General features: G+C 37.5%; 1 protein-coding gene across 1 annotated transcript in view; it reads right to left on the reverse strand.

Moving 5' to 3' along the window:
- The window catches only part of LOC147342473 (glycerophosphodiester phosphodiesterase 6-like), a 116,709-nt gene that overhangs the window by 74,373 nt on the left and 25,117 nt on the right, over window positions 1-17,219 (reverse strand).

Consider the following 17,219-nt stretch of genomic DNA (forward strand, 5'->3'; position numbering starts at 1 on the left):
TTTACAATTTGAAATAGCTCAACTGGAATTCCATCACCTCCACTAGCTTTCTTCATAGTGATCTTTCCTAAGGCCCACTTGACATCAGACTCCAGGATGTCCGGCTCAAGGTGAGTGATCACACCATCGTGTTTATCTGGGCCATGAAAATCTTTTTTGTACAGTTCTTCTGTGTATTATTCCCACCTCTTGTTAATATCTTCTGCTTCTGTTAGGCCCATACCATTTTTGTCCTTTATTGTGCCCAACTTTGCATGAAATGTTCCCTTGGTATCTCAGTTTTCTTGAAGAGAACTCTAAAGTTTCCCATTCTATTGTTTTTCTCTGTTTCTTTGCATGGATCGCTGAGGAGTACTTTCTTATCTCTCCTTGCTATTTTTTGGAACTCCTTATTCAAATGGGTATATCTTTCCTTTTCTCCTTTTACTTTAGCTTCTCTTTTCTCAGCTATTTGTAAGGCCTTCTCAGACAACTTTTTACCATTTTTCATTTCTTTTTCCTGGGGATCCTCTTTATCACTGCCTCTTGTACAATGTCATGAACCTCCACCTATAGTTCTTCATGCACTCTATCACATCTAATCTCTTGAATCTATTGGTCACTTCCACTGTATAATCATAAAGGATTTGATTTAGATCATACCTGAATGGTCTAGTGGTTTTCCCTACTTTCTTCAATTTAAGTTTGAATTGGCAATAAGGAGTTCAAAATGAGCCACACTCAGCTCCTAGTCTTGTTTTTGCTGACTGTACAGAGCTTCGCCATCTTTGACTGCAAAGAATATAATCAATCTCATTTTGGTACTGACCATCTGGTGTGTCCATGTGTAGAGACTTCTCTTGTGTTGCTGGAAGAGATTGCTTACTATGACCAGTGTGTTCTCTTGGCAAAACTCTGTTAGCCTTTGACCTGCTTCATTTTGTAATCTAAGGCCAAATTTGCCTGTTACTTCAGGTATCTCTTGACTTCCTACTTTAGCATTCCAGTCCCCTATCATGAAAAGGACATATTTTGGGGGTGTTAGTTCTAGAACGTCTTGTAGGTCTTCATAAAACTGTTAAACTTCAGCTTCTTCAGCATTAGTGGTCAGGGCATAGACTTGGATGACTGTTATATTGAATGGTTTGTGTTGGAAATGAAGAGAGATCATTCTGTTGTTTTTCAGATTCCATCCAAGTACTGCATTTCAGACTCTCTTGTTTACTATGAGGGCTATTCCAGCTCTTCTAAGGGATTCTTTCCCATAGTAGTAAATATAATGGTCATTTGAGTTAAATTCACCCATCCCAGCCCTTTTTAGTTCACTGATTCCTAAAATGTCAGTGTTCACTCTTGCCATCTCCTGTTTGACCACTTCCAATTTGCCTTGACTCATCAACCTAACATTCCAGGTTTCCAAGGAATATTGCTCTTTACAACATCAGACTTTACTTCCATCACCTGTCACATCCACAACTGGGTGTTGTTTTTGCTTTGCCTCTATCTCTTCTCTTTCTAGAGGTATTTCTCCACTTATCTCCCTTAGCATTTTGGGCACCTACCGTGCTGGGGAATTCATCTTTCAAGGTCCTATCTTTTTGCCTTTTCATACTGTTCATGGGGTTCTCAAGGTGAGAATACTGAAGTTGTTTGCCATTCCCTTCTCCAGTGGACCACGTTTTGTCAGAATCCTCCACCATGACCCATCCATCTTGGGTGGCACTACAAGGCATGGCTCATAGTTTCATTGAGTTAGACAAGGCTAAAATATAAATATAAATATATACATATATATATATAAATATATATATATATATATATATATAACACCACTAAAGCATGCATTTAAAAATTATTAAGATGGGGGTCATTTTGTTGTTTTTGAGATTGCACCCAAGTACTGCATTTTGGACTCTTCTGTTGACTATTCTTGCCCACAGTAGTAGATATAATGGTCACCTGAATTAAATTCACCCATTCCAGTCCATTTTAGTTCACTGATTTCTAAAATGTCCATGTTCACTCCTGCCACCTCCTGTTTGACCACTTCCAATTTACCTTGATTCATAGACCTAATATTGCAGATTTCCTATGTTCTTTACAGCATTGGACTTTAATTCCATCATCAGTCACTTCCACAACTGGGTGTTGTTTTTGCTTTGGCATCACCAGATGGTTAATACCAAAATGAGATTGATTATATTCTTTGCAGCCAAAGATGGAGAAGCTCTATACAGTCAGCAAAATCAAGACCTGGAGCTGACTGTGGCTCAGATCATGAACACCTTATTGCAAAATTCAGACTTATATTGAAGAAAGTAGGGAATCCACTAGACCATTCAGTTAAATTAAATCCCTTACAGTTATACAGTAGAAGTGATAGATTCAAGGGATTACATCTGATAGACAGAGTGCTTGAAAAACTATGGACAAAGGTTTATGACATTGTATAGGAAGCAATCATCAAGACCATCCCCAAGAAAAAGAAATGCAAAAAGGCAAAATGGTTGTCTGACGAGGTTTTACAAAGAACTGAGAAAAGAAGAGAAGCTAAAGTAAAAGGAGAAAGGAAAAGATATCCATTTGAATGCAGAGTTCCAAAGAATAGCAAGGAGAGATAATAAAAAGCCTTCCTCAGTGATCAATGCAAAGAAATAGAGGAAACAATAGAATGGGAAAGACTAGAGATCTCTTCAAGAAAATTAGAGATACCAAGGGAATATTTCATGCAAAGATGGGCACAATAAAGGACATAAATTGTATGGACCTCACAGAAGCAGAAGATATTAACAAGAGGTGGGAAGAATACACAGAAGAACTATACAAAAAAGGTCTTCATGACCCAGATAACCATAATACTGTGATGACTCACACAGAGCCAGACAACCTAGAGTCTGAAGTCAAGTGGGCCTTAAGAAGCATCAGTACGAAGAAAGCTAGTGGAGGTGATGGAATTCCAGTTGACCTGTTTCAAATCCTGAAAGATGATGCTATGAAAGTGCTGCACTCAATATGCCAGCAAATTTGGAAAACTCAGCAGTGGCCACAGGACTGGAAAACGCCCAGCCTCCGTTTTCATTCCAATCCCAAAGAAAGGCAATGCCAAAGAATGCTCAAACTACTGTACAATTGCACTCATCTCACATGCTAGTAAAGTAATGCTCAAAATTCTCCAAGCCAGGCTTCAGCAATACGTGAACCATGAACTTCCAGATGTTCAAGCTGGTTTTAGAAAATGCAGAGGAACCAGAGATCAAATTGCCAACATCCGCTGGATCATGGAAAAAGCAAGAGAGTTCCAAAAAAATACCTACATCTGCTGCACTGACTATGTCAAAGCCTTGACTGTGTGGATCACAACAAAGTGTGGAAAATTCTTCAAGAGATGGGAATAGCAGACCACCTTACATGCCTCCTGAGAAATCTGTATGCATGTCAAGAAGCAACAGTTAGATCCACACATGGAACAACAGACTGGTTCCAAATTGGGAAAGGAGTACATCAAGGCTGTATATTGTCACCCTGCTTATTTAACTTCTATGCAGAGTACATCATGCAAAATGTCAGGCTGGATGAGGCATAAGCTGGAATCAAGATTGCTGGGAGAAATATCAATAATCCCAGATATGCAGATGACACCATTCTTATGGCAAAAAGCAAAGAGGAACTAAAGAGCCTCTTGATGAAAATGAAACAGGAGAGAGAAAAAGCTGTCTTAAAGCTCAACATTCAAAAAACAAGGATCATGTCATAGTAAATAGATGGGGAACCAATGGAAACAGTGACAGACTTTATTTTCTTGGGTTCCAAAATCATTGCAGATTGTGACTGCAGACATGAAATAAAAAGATGCTTGTTCCTTGGAATAAAAGCTATGACTAACCTAGATAGCATATTACAAAGCAGAGGCATTACTTTTCCAACAAAGGTCCATCTAGTCAAAGCTATGGTTTTTCTAGTAGTCAAGTATGGATGTGAGAGTTGGACCATAAAAAAAGCTGAGTGCCAAATAATTGGTGCTTTCAAACTGTGTCATTGGAGAAAACTCTTGATAGTACCTTGGACTGCAAGGAGATCAAACCAGTCAATCCTAAAGGAAATCAGTCCTGAATATTCATTGAAAGGACTGATGATGAATCCAATACTTTGGCCACCTAATGTAAAAAACTGACTCATTGGAAAAGACCCTGATGCTGGGAAAGATTGAAGGCTGGAGGAGAAGGGAACAACAGAGTATAAGATGGTTGGATGGCATCACCCATTTGATGGACATGAGTTTGAGTAAGCTCCAGGAGTTGGTGATGGACAGGGAAGCCTGGCATGCTGCAGTGCATGGGGTTGCAAAGAGTCAGACATGACTGGGCAACTGAACTGAATGGAACATTTTATGTTTTTTTTTTTCCCATAATTTTTAAAAATTGAAATAAAATAAAGGCCACCATAATATATTCCCCTAGGAAACCAACACAGATGACATTTGTTTTTCTGGTGAATAAGTATATCTAAAAGTGGAAAGATGCAGAATTAAAAGTACATATGTTTAAAACAGTCATATCTATGTTATTAGTACTATGCTTAAGAAACCTGTGTATTTAGATATGTAAAATAGATAGTCAATGGGAATTTGCCGCATGGCTCAGGAAACTCAAACAGGGGCTCTGTGTCAACCTACAGGGATGGATTGGGGATGGAGATGGGAAGAAAGTTCAAGAGGGAGGGGGCATATATATGGCTGATACATGTTGAGGTTTGACAGAAAATAACAAAATTCTGCAAAGCAATTATCGTTCAATTAAAAATTAATTAATTAAAAAAATAAATCTTTGGGCATTTAATATTTCAGGTAAATTTATATTTGGGCCCATTTTACCTTTGTAACTTCAATTTAAAATGTTAAATAGAGCAACTGACTGAGATTTATGATTATAAAATAAAATCTTACTACATTTACAAAATAATTTGAAAGATGTAAAAGCATTAAAGTCAATATAGTTTTCATCTAATGTGTTAGATTTATATGAATTACTTAAGTATTCTGAAAAGATTGAAATCAGACTACTGGGTACCTAAAAATGAAATATATTAAATTTATAACTGCAGTTTAAAACTAAAATGGCTGTAAGTTAAATATTAAAAAACCATTTAAACTTTCAGCTCTGTTTTTGCATGGAATAAACACAACACTGCTTAGGAAGAGAGGAGTCTCTGGGCTGTAGTGATCCTGTATTATTCTGGGAAACAGGTTTTTTAATATTATGCTCTTTGTAAATAGAAGCAACATTAAAGTACATTTGGATGCTTATATGCAAAAAAAATAAGAATAATAAAAAAGAAACAAAAATAAAATAAAACATCTAAAGTATTTAATTAACTAAAAAGGCCATTAACTACTTTTCAAAAGCTCTCAAATAAAATGTGAGACTTATAGAGGAAAACATCAGCTGAACACCCTTTGACATAAACCACAGCAAGATCCTCTAGGACCCACCTCCTAGAGTAATGAAAATAAAAATAAACAACTGGGACCCAATTCAAGTTAAAAGCTTTTGCACAGCAAAGGAAACTATACACAAGGTGAAAAGACAACCCTCAGAATGGGAGAAAATAATAGCAAATGAAACTGATAAGTATTAATCTACAAAACAAACAAGCAGCTCATGCAGCTCAGCACCAGAAAAACAACGCAATCAAAAAGTGGGCAGAAGACCTAAACAGATATTTCTCCAAAAAAAGACTGTAAAGACAACAGATGGAAAATAAACAGGAAAATTTTATTATTAGAGAAATGAAAATCAAAACTACAATGAGGTATCACCTTGCACTGGTCAGAATGGCCATCATCAAAAAGTCTACAAACAATGAATTCTGAAAAGAATGCGGAGAAAAAGGAACCCTCTTGCACTGTTGGCAGGAATGTAAACTGATACAGCCTCTACGATGAACAGTATGGAACTTCCGTAAAAACACTAGGAATAAAACTATGATATGAGCCAGCAATCCCACTACTGGGCATAAAATCTTAGAAAACCACGATTGAAAAAGACACAGGCATCCCATATAATTGAGAGGACAGTGCTGACTTATCACAGGTCCTCAGAGGTACTTCTCTCTCTTCCCCACCCCTCCCTTAAGCATACACACACACACACACACACACACACACACACACACACACACCCCCAGCCTGACCATAATACCTGTAATCACTGGCCATTCCCCAACACTTAACAATTTTAGTCCTCTGAGGATTTCAACCATTGTACATTTTTTTTTCATTTTTAAAAAATACATTTATTAGGCTTGTATTAGGTATTAGTTGTACATTTTTAAATTACCACCTAGGTCCTTTCAGCTCTAACCTGTAAACTTTGAGCATATTACACCTCTTTGTTTCTTTTTCTTTCACTACTTTTAATCTGTTTTCCTCTCATTCTAGGTAAAATTCAGAAAATGAAAAAGAAAAGAGTTCATCATTGTCCCGTTTAAGTTCTTGCTCCCAGAAACATTTCCTGAAATTCACTGGCCACATACACATACACATGTGTACAAACATTCAATAGCTAGGATTGGGAAGCAACCTAGATCCTTTGACAGATGAATGGATAAAGAAGCTGTGGTATATATATATAATAGAATGTTACTTAACCGAAACAAGGAACACATTTGAGTCAATTCAAATGAAGTGGATGAACCTAAGAGATTGTTATACAGAGTGAAGTCACAAAAAGAAAAACAAATATCATATATTCATGCATATATATGGGATCTAGAGAACTGGGACTGATTAACCTATTTGCAGGGCCACAGTAGAGAACTGACTTTGTGGACACAGTGAGGCAATGAGAAAGTGAGACAAATTGAGACTCTAGCATTGACACATATATTTTACTATATGTAAAATTTATAGCCAGTGGGAATTTGCTGTATGATACAAGGAGCTCAAACCTGGTGCTCTGTGACAACTTAGAAGGGTGGGTGGGGTGGGAAGTGGGAGGGTCATTAAAGAGGGAGGGGACACATGTATACCTATGGCTGATTCACGTTGATGTATGGCAGAAAGCAGGACAAGATTGTAAAACAATTATCCTCCAATTAAAAATAAATAATTTTTAAATGTGGCTAATATGGTAAGTGAATGTTTAAGTTTATAAGAAATTGCCAAACTATAATTCAGAGTGGCTACACTATTTTACAATCCTCCACAATATATAAGAGATTCATTCAGCTATCTGCATCCTTGCCAGTATTTGCTAGCCAATATATTTTTTCCAACCATTATATTTGTGTGTAGTGATACCTTATGACTTTGCTTTTCTCTAATGGTTAATGATGTTATCCATATTTTCATGTTCTTGATTGCCATCTGTGTATTTTCTTGGGTGAAGGGCCAAGAAAACATTAGAAGCCCCCTTTATAAAGGGCTTGTTTCTTTACTGTTCAGTTGATAGAATTCTTATATTCTGCATACAAGTCCTATGTTGCATATGGGTTTGCAAATATTTTATCCCAGTCTGCATTTTGTTTCTTCACAGGGTCTTTCAAAAGACAAATGTTTATTTTCATAAAGTTTAATTTTACAATTTTTCTTTATGGAACGTGTTTGTAGTGTCATATCTTCACCTAATGCAAGCTCACAAAGATTTTTTTTCCTATGGTTTCTTGTCAAAGTTTTGGAGTTTTACATTTAGATCTATTATTCATTTTGAGCTACTTTTTGTATAAGGTATGAGGTAAAGCATGAGGTTCTCCTCTACTCTCACTTCCAAAACGGAAGTTCGTGTTCCAACGCCTTTTATTAGAAAGACCGTCTTTATTTTACTGATCTTCAACCTTTGGTTAAAAAAACAAAACAAAACACACACACGGGTTTATGTACTGGGATCTGTTTCTGGAATCCCTATCCTGTTGAACTGATTTGCATGTCTGATTCTTCTCTATCACTGCCTTGTTCAGATTACTGTGGCTAGACAGTATGTCTTGAAATCACACAGTGTGATTCCTCTAACTTTATTCTTCTTTATCAGTATTGGTATAGCTATCCTAGTTCCCCTATCTTTCCTATAAACTTTAGAATCAGATTGTCTGGGGTTTTTTTTTAAGCTGGTGGAATTCTTTTCTGTTTAAAAATTTCTATTTTGAGATAACTGTAGATTCACTTGGGTTTGTAAGAAATAATACCATGTCAAAAATACAATATTGAAGAAAATAAGAAGAAGAAAAAAAACAAAGTCACAGAGTGAAGTAAGCCAGAAAGAAAAACACCAATACAGTATACTAACACATATATACGGAATTTAGAAAGATGGTAACGAAAATGTGAGACAGCAAAAGAGACACAGATGTACAGAACAGTCTTTTGGACTCTGTGGGAGAGGGACGGGGGGATGATTTGGGAGAATGGCATTAAAACATGTATAATATCATATAAGAAATGAATCGCCAGTCCAGGTTCGATGCAGGATACAGGAAGCTTGGGGCTGGTGCACTGGGAAGACCCAGAGGGGTGGTATGGGGAGGGAGGTGGGAGGGGGGTTCAGGATGGGGAACACGTGTACACCTGTGGCAGATGCATGTGGATGTATGGCAAAACCAATACAATATTGTAAAGTAAAAAAAAATAATAATAAAAATAAAATAAGAAAATTTAAAAATTTAAAAAAAGAAAAAAAAGAAATAATACGATGAGATTTCCCCAACAGTAACGTCTTGACTGTAGTCCAATGTTCCAAGGAAATAGATATTGATAAAATCACTGATCTTATTCAGATTTCATTAGCTTTACATGTACTTGTATGTGTACATGCTCATTTTATCACATGGACAGATTCAGGTGACAACCACCACAGTCAAGAGGCAAAGCAGTAAAGATGTGAGAGCAATTTTTATCATTTATAGCCACAGCCACCATGCTCTCTCCCCTTCATCATTCCAGGCAACCACTGATTTATTTTCAATCACTTAATTTTATCATTTTGAAAATTATATAGTAAAGAAAGCATATAGTATGTAACCTTTAGAGGGTAGCTTTTTTCATGCAGCACAGTTCCCATGAGACTCATCCAAACTGTTGCATGTATCACTAGATCACTCCTTTTTATTGCTGAGTACTATTTCATGGTATGGATATAACACAGTTTGATCATTTACCTCTTGAACCTCTTTTTTTTAATTTAAATTTATTTATTTTACTTGGAGGTTAATTACAATATTGTATTGGTTTTGCCATACTCTTTTTTTTAATTTAAATTTATTTATTTTACTTGGAGGTTAATTACAATATTGTATTGGTTTTGCCATACATCAACATGAATCTGCCACCGGTGTACACGTGCTCCCCATCCTGAACCCCCCTCCCACCTCCCTCTCTGTACCATCCCTCTGGGTCATCCCAGTGCACCAGCCCCAAGCATCCTGTATCCTGCATCAAACCTGGACAGGCGATTCGTTTCTTATATGATATTATACATGTTTCAATGCCATTCTTCCAGACATTAAAAAGAATACATTTGAATCAGTTCTAATGAGGTGGATGAAACTGGAGCCTATTATACAGAGTGAAGTAAGCCAGAAAGAAAAACACCAATACAGTATACTAACGCATATATATGGAATTTAGGAAGATGGTAATGATAATTCTGTATGCGAGAGAGCAAAAGAGGCACAGGTGTATACAATAGTCTTTTGGCCGTTTGAACCTCTTGAAGAATGATGGGGTTGTGCAGATATTGCTCATTATAAATAAAGCTGCTATGAACATTAACATAAAGCTCTTTGTATGAACATCAATTTTTCCCCCCTCTGGAATAAATTTGCAGTAGTGTGATTTCTGGGTTGTATGGTAAGTACATATTTGGCATTTGAAGAAAGTGCCAAACTTACCAGAGCAGTTATACCATTCTACATTTTCACCAGTAATGTGTAAGTGATCCAGTTTATCCACCATCATTAGGAGATATCACTATTTGTTAAACTTAGCCATTCTGATAAGTGAGTAGTGATAGAAGTTTTCATTTTCCTAGTATCTAATGAAGTTGAACATTTTTTCATGTGCCTATTTGCTATCTGTGTATCCTTTCAGGTAAAGTGACTGTTCATGAATTTTCTAACTGGGTTGTTTGGAATTTTTTTATCCTGTTGAGTTTCAATGTTTCCTATATATTTTAGATACAAGCCTTTTGTCAGATACATATTTTACAAATATTGCCTCTTCATCTGATACTTTTCTTTTTATCCTCCTCAAAAGATCTTTCACAGAACAGAAGTGTTTTACTTTGAGATCCCTTTATGATTTTTTTTTTTCATTTCATGGATAGTGCTTTTGGTATAAAGTCTAGGAACGCTTTGCCAGCCCTACATCCCAAAGATTTTCCCCACTTTGGTTTTCTAAATATTTTTTAATTCTATATTTTGTGTTTAAATCCATAATCAATTTTCAGTTTTTGTACTTATTTCCCTTCTAGACCATGAAGATTAGATTGAGAGTCACTTTTATTGTTTCTGATGTCCAGTTGCTCTGGGACTCCATTGAAAAGGCTGTTTTTTCTTCCAGTGTTTACCTTTTTTTCATTTATATTCATTGTGGTAAAATATATAAAACATAAAAGTTGCCATTTTAAGAGCATTTTAACTATTCAATTCAGTGGCACTGCTTGCATACACAATGTTATACAAACATCAATACTATCTATTTCTAAAACTTTCTTTTTTTTTTTTTTTTCGAGGGAAGAATACTGGATGAGTTGCCATTTCCTTCTCCAGGGGATCTTTCTGACCCAGGGATAGAACCCATGTCTCATGCATCTCCTGCATCGGCAGGCAGATTCTTTACCACTGAGCCACCTGGGAAGCCCTAGTTAGTGGTGACAGACACCAAAATGATCATAAGCTCTGTAACCATTAAGTAACTCCCCAGCCCTCGATCCCTCTCTCCTGGTAACTTTAGTTTACTTTCTGTCTCTATAAATTTGCCTACTGTAGATATTTCATACACACAGAGTTATACTGTATCTTTTTATTTCTAGCTAGTTTCACCTTAGCGTATTGTTTCCATCTTCCCTGATAGCTCAGTTGGTAAAGAATCTGCATGCAATGAGGGAAACCTGGGTTCAATCCCTGGGTCAGGAAGGTCCCTTAGAGAAGGGAAAGGCTACCCACTCCAGGATTCTGGCCTGGAAAATTCCATGGTTGCAAAGAGTTGAACACAACTGAGTGACTTTCACTTTCACATTGATTTCAAGGTTCATCCATATTGTAACAACCCTGTCGTAGCAGACCTTATCCATTTTTATGGCTGAATAATATTGTTTTATATATATATATATGAAAATATATATACACACCATATTTTATTTATTAATTCACTTGCTGATAGATCCTTGGTTTGTTTCTAAGTTTCGTCTATTATTCACTCTGAAATCCAAGATCATGATTTACCCTTGTATTTTCTTCTAAGAGTTTTATGCTTTCCCCTCTTACATTTATGTCACTGATCCATTTTGAGTTCAGTTCAGTTCAGTTGCTCAGTCGTGTCCAACTCTTTGAGTTAACTTTTATATATATATATATATATATATATATATATATATATATATATATATAGTGTGAGGCATTGGTCAATGAATTGCCCTGCGTCTTTGTCAAAATCAAAAGGCATCAAGAAAATGAAAGAGAACTCACAACAGAATTAAATTTTTGCAAATCACATGTCAAACACAGGAGACATTCTCTTTAGCTCATGAATTATCTAGAATTGGGTTTGTTTAGTTACCGAGTGTATGGAGATTTTCTTATTAACTTTGTTATTCATTTCTAGTGTGATTCTGTTGTGGCCAGAGAACTCATTCTGTATGATTTCAGTACGTTTAAATTTGCTGAGGGTTTTTTTTTGGGGGGGCAGGATACAGTGTATATTATATGATTTGCAGACACTGGGAAAGAACACATCTTCTGCTGTTCCTGCACTGAGTTTTCTATCAGTGTCACGTAGATCCTGTTGGCTGATGGCATAGTTCAGCACCATCTTGTATCTTTAGTAGTTTTGTTTAGTCTTTACATCAATTACTAAGAGAAAGGTGGTGTTGTTCTCAACTATAGTTATAGGTTTATTTATTTCTCCTTTAGATTTGTTGCATTTGCTTTATGTACATTGGAGCTCTATTCTTGGGTTCATACACATTCAGAATTGTTATGTCTTCTTGATGAATTTACTGTTTTAAAGTCATTGTGTAATGCCCCTTGTTTCTTCTGTTTTTCTTTGCTCTGAAGTTTAGTTTGTCAAATATTAATATAACTACTCCATCTCTGACTTGTATATTTTTTCCATTCTTTTATTTTAATCTATCTATTTGTTGCTTTTCATTCACTAAGTCACGCACAACTCTTGGGCTATAGTCCATGGGGTCACAAAGAGTGAGACATGACTGAGTGACTAAGCACAGAGTGAGTCTTAGGTACTAACTTTGTCAGATATTTGTCTGGGTTTCCCTGGTGGCTCAGATGGTAAAGAATCTGCCAGGAATGTGGGAGACCGGGTTCGATCCCTGGGTTGGGAAGATCCCCTGGGGGGGGAATAGCTACTCACTCCAATATTCTGGCCTGCAGAATTCCATGGACTTCTCCATGGGGTCGCAAAGAGTCGGACATGAATGAGCAACTTTCACTTACTTTGTCCAACTCTTTGCATCCCCATGGACTACAGCACACCAGGCTTCCCTGACTTTCGCCATCTCCTGGAGTTTGCTGAAACTCGTGTCCACCCAGTGGTTGGTGTCCAACCATTTCATCCTCTGCCATTCCCTTTTCCTCCTGCCTTCTATCTTTCCCAGCATCAGGGTCTCTTCTAGTGAGTTGGCTCTTAGCATCATAATTCTCTGTTAGAGAAATTTTATGATAGGTGCTTTAATTTTTTTTAAGAAAATAATTCCAACACCTCTTTCTTTTGCTGTTGACATCTATTAATTACCCTTTCTTGCTCAAGTTGAGATTTTTATAAGTTTTGGTATGATGAAAATTTTGGATCATATCCTAGCCATTAAGAATATTTAGAGATTCTGGTTCCTGTTGAAATTGCATTTAACAGTTAGTTAACCTATTTTGGTTCAAAAATACATGTCCTGGTTCATGCTTATAGGCTGTGGTTCAAATTACAATTTAGTTTTCAAAGAGGCTTTGTAATGCTTCTCTAGTCTTTATGTACTACCCAGAGGTCAATCTAAAACATGGATGGTATTCCAAACCAATGTTTAATTATTAAATCTTCTACTCTGTTATGTCTGTGTAGTTTCACATACATGTTATATGAAGAGCTGCACAAGATTTATATACAGGTTTTTAGACTTCCTTTCTCCAGTATGGTAGTGCCTCCAAAAATTAAATACAGAATTATTGTGTGATCCTGCAATTCCACTTTGGGGTATATACTAAAAAGACTGAAAGAAGGTTCTTTAAAAGATAGTTGTACGTTCATGTTCATAGTAGCATTATTCAAAATAGCCAAGAGGTGGAAGAAAACCAAATGTTTTCAGCAAATAAATGGATAAGCAAAATGTGGCATATATATACATTAGAATATTATTCAGTCTAAAAAAGGATGGAAATTCTGTTGCATGCCACAACATGGATGAACCTTGAAGACATTATGTTAAATTAAATAAAACAGTCACAAAAAGATAAATACTGTATGGTTCCACCTATATGTGGTATCTAAGATAGTCAAATTCATAGAAACAGAAAGTAGAAAGATGGTTATCCAGAACTGAAGAAGGAAAGGGAAGTTGTTTAATGGCTACAGGATTTCAGATCTGCAAGACAAAAAAGTTCCAGAGATTTGTTTCGCAGCAATGTGTATATACTTAACATTACTGAACTGGATACTTAAAGACGTCTATGATGGTCAATTTTATATGCTTTTTAACAGAATTTTTTAAAAAGAAGGAAATTCTGTCATCTGTTTACAGTATAGATGAATTTGTCATTCGGCAAATGACAAATTTGCCTGGTAGCTGAGCTGGTAAAGAATCTGCTTGCAATGCGGGAGACCTGGGTTCAATCCTTGGGTTGGGAAGATCCCCTGGAGAAGGGAAAGGCTACCCACTCCAGTATTCTGGCCTGGAGAATTCTATGGACTGTACAGTCCATGGAGTCACAGAGTCGGAGATGACTGAGTGACTTTCACTTTCATCCCTTTGGGCTTCCCTTGTAGCTCAGCTGGCAAAGAATCCACCTGCAATGCAGGAGACCTGGGTTTGATCCATGGGTTGGGAAGATCCCCTAGAGAAGAGAAAGGCTACCCACTCCAGTATTCTGGCCTCGAGAATCCCATGGACTGTATAGCCATGGGGTCACAAAAAGTCGGAGAAGACTAAGCGACTTTCAGTTCACTCACTTTCAAAGTGAAAGGAGTCAGACATAGACTAATGTTGAACAATTATATGAGATAACTAAAATAGTTAAATTTATAGAGAAAAATAGGATAGTGGTTGTCAGAATTTGGGTGGAGGGGAGATGAAGGAGCTTTTATTGAACAGGTACAGAGTTTCAGCTTGAGAAGATGAAAAGTTGTAGAGACGGATGGTGGTGATGGTAGCAAAACAAGGTGAATATACTGAATGTCATTAAACTGTACACTAAAAAGTAGATTGGGCTTCTCTGGTGGTAAAGAATCTGCCTGCAAAGCTAGAGATGTGGGTTTGATCCCTGGGTCAGGAAGATACCCTAGAGAAGGAAATGGCAATCAACTCCAGAATTCTTGCCTGGGAAATCTCATGGACAGAGGAGCCTGGTGGGCTACAGTCCATGGGGTCACAAAAGAGTCAGACATGACTTAGTGAGTAAACAATAAAAAAAGTAGATAAATGTATATGTATACCAGATTCACCTGAAACTAACACAACACTGCAAATCAACAGTGAGTGCTAAGTCACTTCAGACATGTCAGACTCTTTGCAACCCTACGGACTGTAGCCTGCCAACCTCCTCTGTCCATGGGATTCTCTAGGCAAGAACACTGGAGTGGGTTGCCATGCCCTTCTCCAGGGCATCTTCCCAACTCAGGGATTGAACCCAAATCTCTTAAGTCTCCTGCATTGGCAGGTGGGTTCTTTACCACTAGCACCACCTGGGAAGCCCAAATACACTCCAATTAAAAAAAAAACAACTGTTTAATGGTTAACATGGTAAGTTTTATGCTAAATATATTTTACCAGAAAAAAATCACTTTCTCTAGAAAACATCTCTCAGTAATCCTCCCTCTCCTCTTAAGTGGGCAGAGACCAGAGAGTACCACCTCTGACATAAGGGCAGGAGTCATTACAGGGATCTGCTCATACCCTTCAGGGCCACAGCCTCAAGCTGTGAGAGAGAGGAGAGTGCTTTTCTGTGGTGTTGCCCTGAGTAGGACAGGTATGGTCAAAACATTTATAGCCTGCTGGGTGACCCTAATGCCAATTGTCTGGCTACAAAAAGCAGATTTTTGTGAGGCTTTTTTTTTTTCCCCTATGCATCTGTAGGTGTTTCTGTACAGGTCTCTTCAGAGGTCATGTCAGGATATATGAGGAAAATAACAAAATAACCAACAGGGAAACTTGCTTTAATACTAGCAAGTTCCTTCAGTCTTACAAACCCAGGCAGTCCACCTTCATTTCTTCACCTTTCAGAGTCTTTTGTCAGAAGTTTGGTGAATTTTTTCCAGTTTTTAATTTTTTTTTTCATGTGTTTGTAAATCTTGGAAAGAATAGGGTAGAATGTGTAGAAGTTCTAATAGAGCTACTTGTGCATTTCCACAGTCCTGTTTTCCTCTTTTATTAGTTAACAACTTTTTACTACTTAGTAATTCTTGATATTACATTTTCCTGTTCTAGGTACTGCTGCGGTATTTCTGTTCTGGCTAGACTGAGTGATATGCAATTTTTATTAATGATGAAGTGTAAACTATGACCATCAATATGGATGATGGAGGTATGTAGAAGTAGACTGGAAATGAAGACATCAACATACAGAGAAACTAAAGTGTTGGGAGGATCATCGACACTGAAGTTGAAGTCACAAGAGAGAAAGTCCATGTGCCAGGAGCTCACTGTCTCAGCACCATGACCACATTAGGTCATGACCATGAGGCACTTGCACAATGAAAGGGAAGCTCTGAAAGAACATCCAGTTTCAATCTGATTCAGATAGCTTACATGGAACAGCTGGGTAACATCACTGTTAGGTAATGTCAAGAGCCCTAGTCTGGGGTCAGGAAATCTAGTTCTAATTCTGGCTTTATCATGTACATTCTAGCCTTACGTCCTCAGCAATACATTTATCTTCTTTGAATTCAGGCTCAAACCACAGTTCTTCACTGTGAAATAGGATGTTCATTTCTTTTCTGTTTGCCTCACAGAAGGCTGGGAAGGGAGTAGTACATGCCACATTCTCTAATATAACCAACCGATGGTTCGTCTCTACTTTCGGCTGCCCAAGGACATACATTCTACAGAAAAGCATGGGATTTGTCCTCGTCCCTGCTAGGATCCAAGTCTTCCTTTGTTGTCCCTTGGACATTGCTAGAGCCTACTGCCCAAATCCATGATGATTCTCCCTCACAGATTCTCAGATAAGTCCTTCTAAACAATAAGCTAATCTGTTCTCTAAAACCTACCATGGCTGCCCAGTACACATTTAGGGATCTCTGTGATCCAGTCTCAGCCAGCCTTACAGCCATACCTTCCCCCTCACATAGGCCCCTCACGTCCCCAAAGTGGACTACTCTTGGCATCCATACAGATCAGCTCACAGATCTACAAACTTGCTATTCCTCCTTTGGACACCTTTGACTAAGCTGTTGCCTCTGCCCAGAATATTCTTGTTCTCCACCTCTGCTTGGGAAAATACTATTTTGCCTTCAAGGCTCAACCCAAACACTGTTCTGAGCACACAGATCATTTTTCACAAAAGAGGTGGCCTCTTCCTCCTTCACTGAGGTTCCACTGCATTTGCCTTACTCTTCTCTGGAAGGCGCTCACAACAAATGGTCCTATACTGTGTTTATTTGTAAACATGCCATGTCTCTTCACTGACTGCAAACAGCTCTTAGGCACGACTCTGTCTCACTCATCTGCCTCTCACTAGCACTCAGAAGAAGGATATAGTAGGAATGCCTAGAAAATGTTAGTTAAATAGATTGCTAAGGTAGGACACAGAAGTAAGCTGCAAGCATGTTTGCAGGGAGGACAAATTTGAGCTATGTGTGGAGACTATAT

This window comes from Bos grunniens, chromosome 29, assembly GCF_055505025.1.
Source record: "Bos grunniens cultivar Pamir isolate PY7600 chromosome 29, Bosgru_T2T1.0, whole genome shotgun sequence".
NCBI classification, from domain to species: domain Eukaryota; kingdom Metazoa; phylum Chordata; class Mammalia; order Artiodactyla; family Bovidae; genus Bos; species Bos grunniens.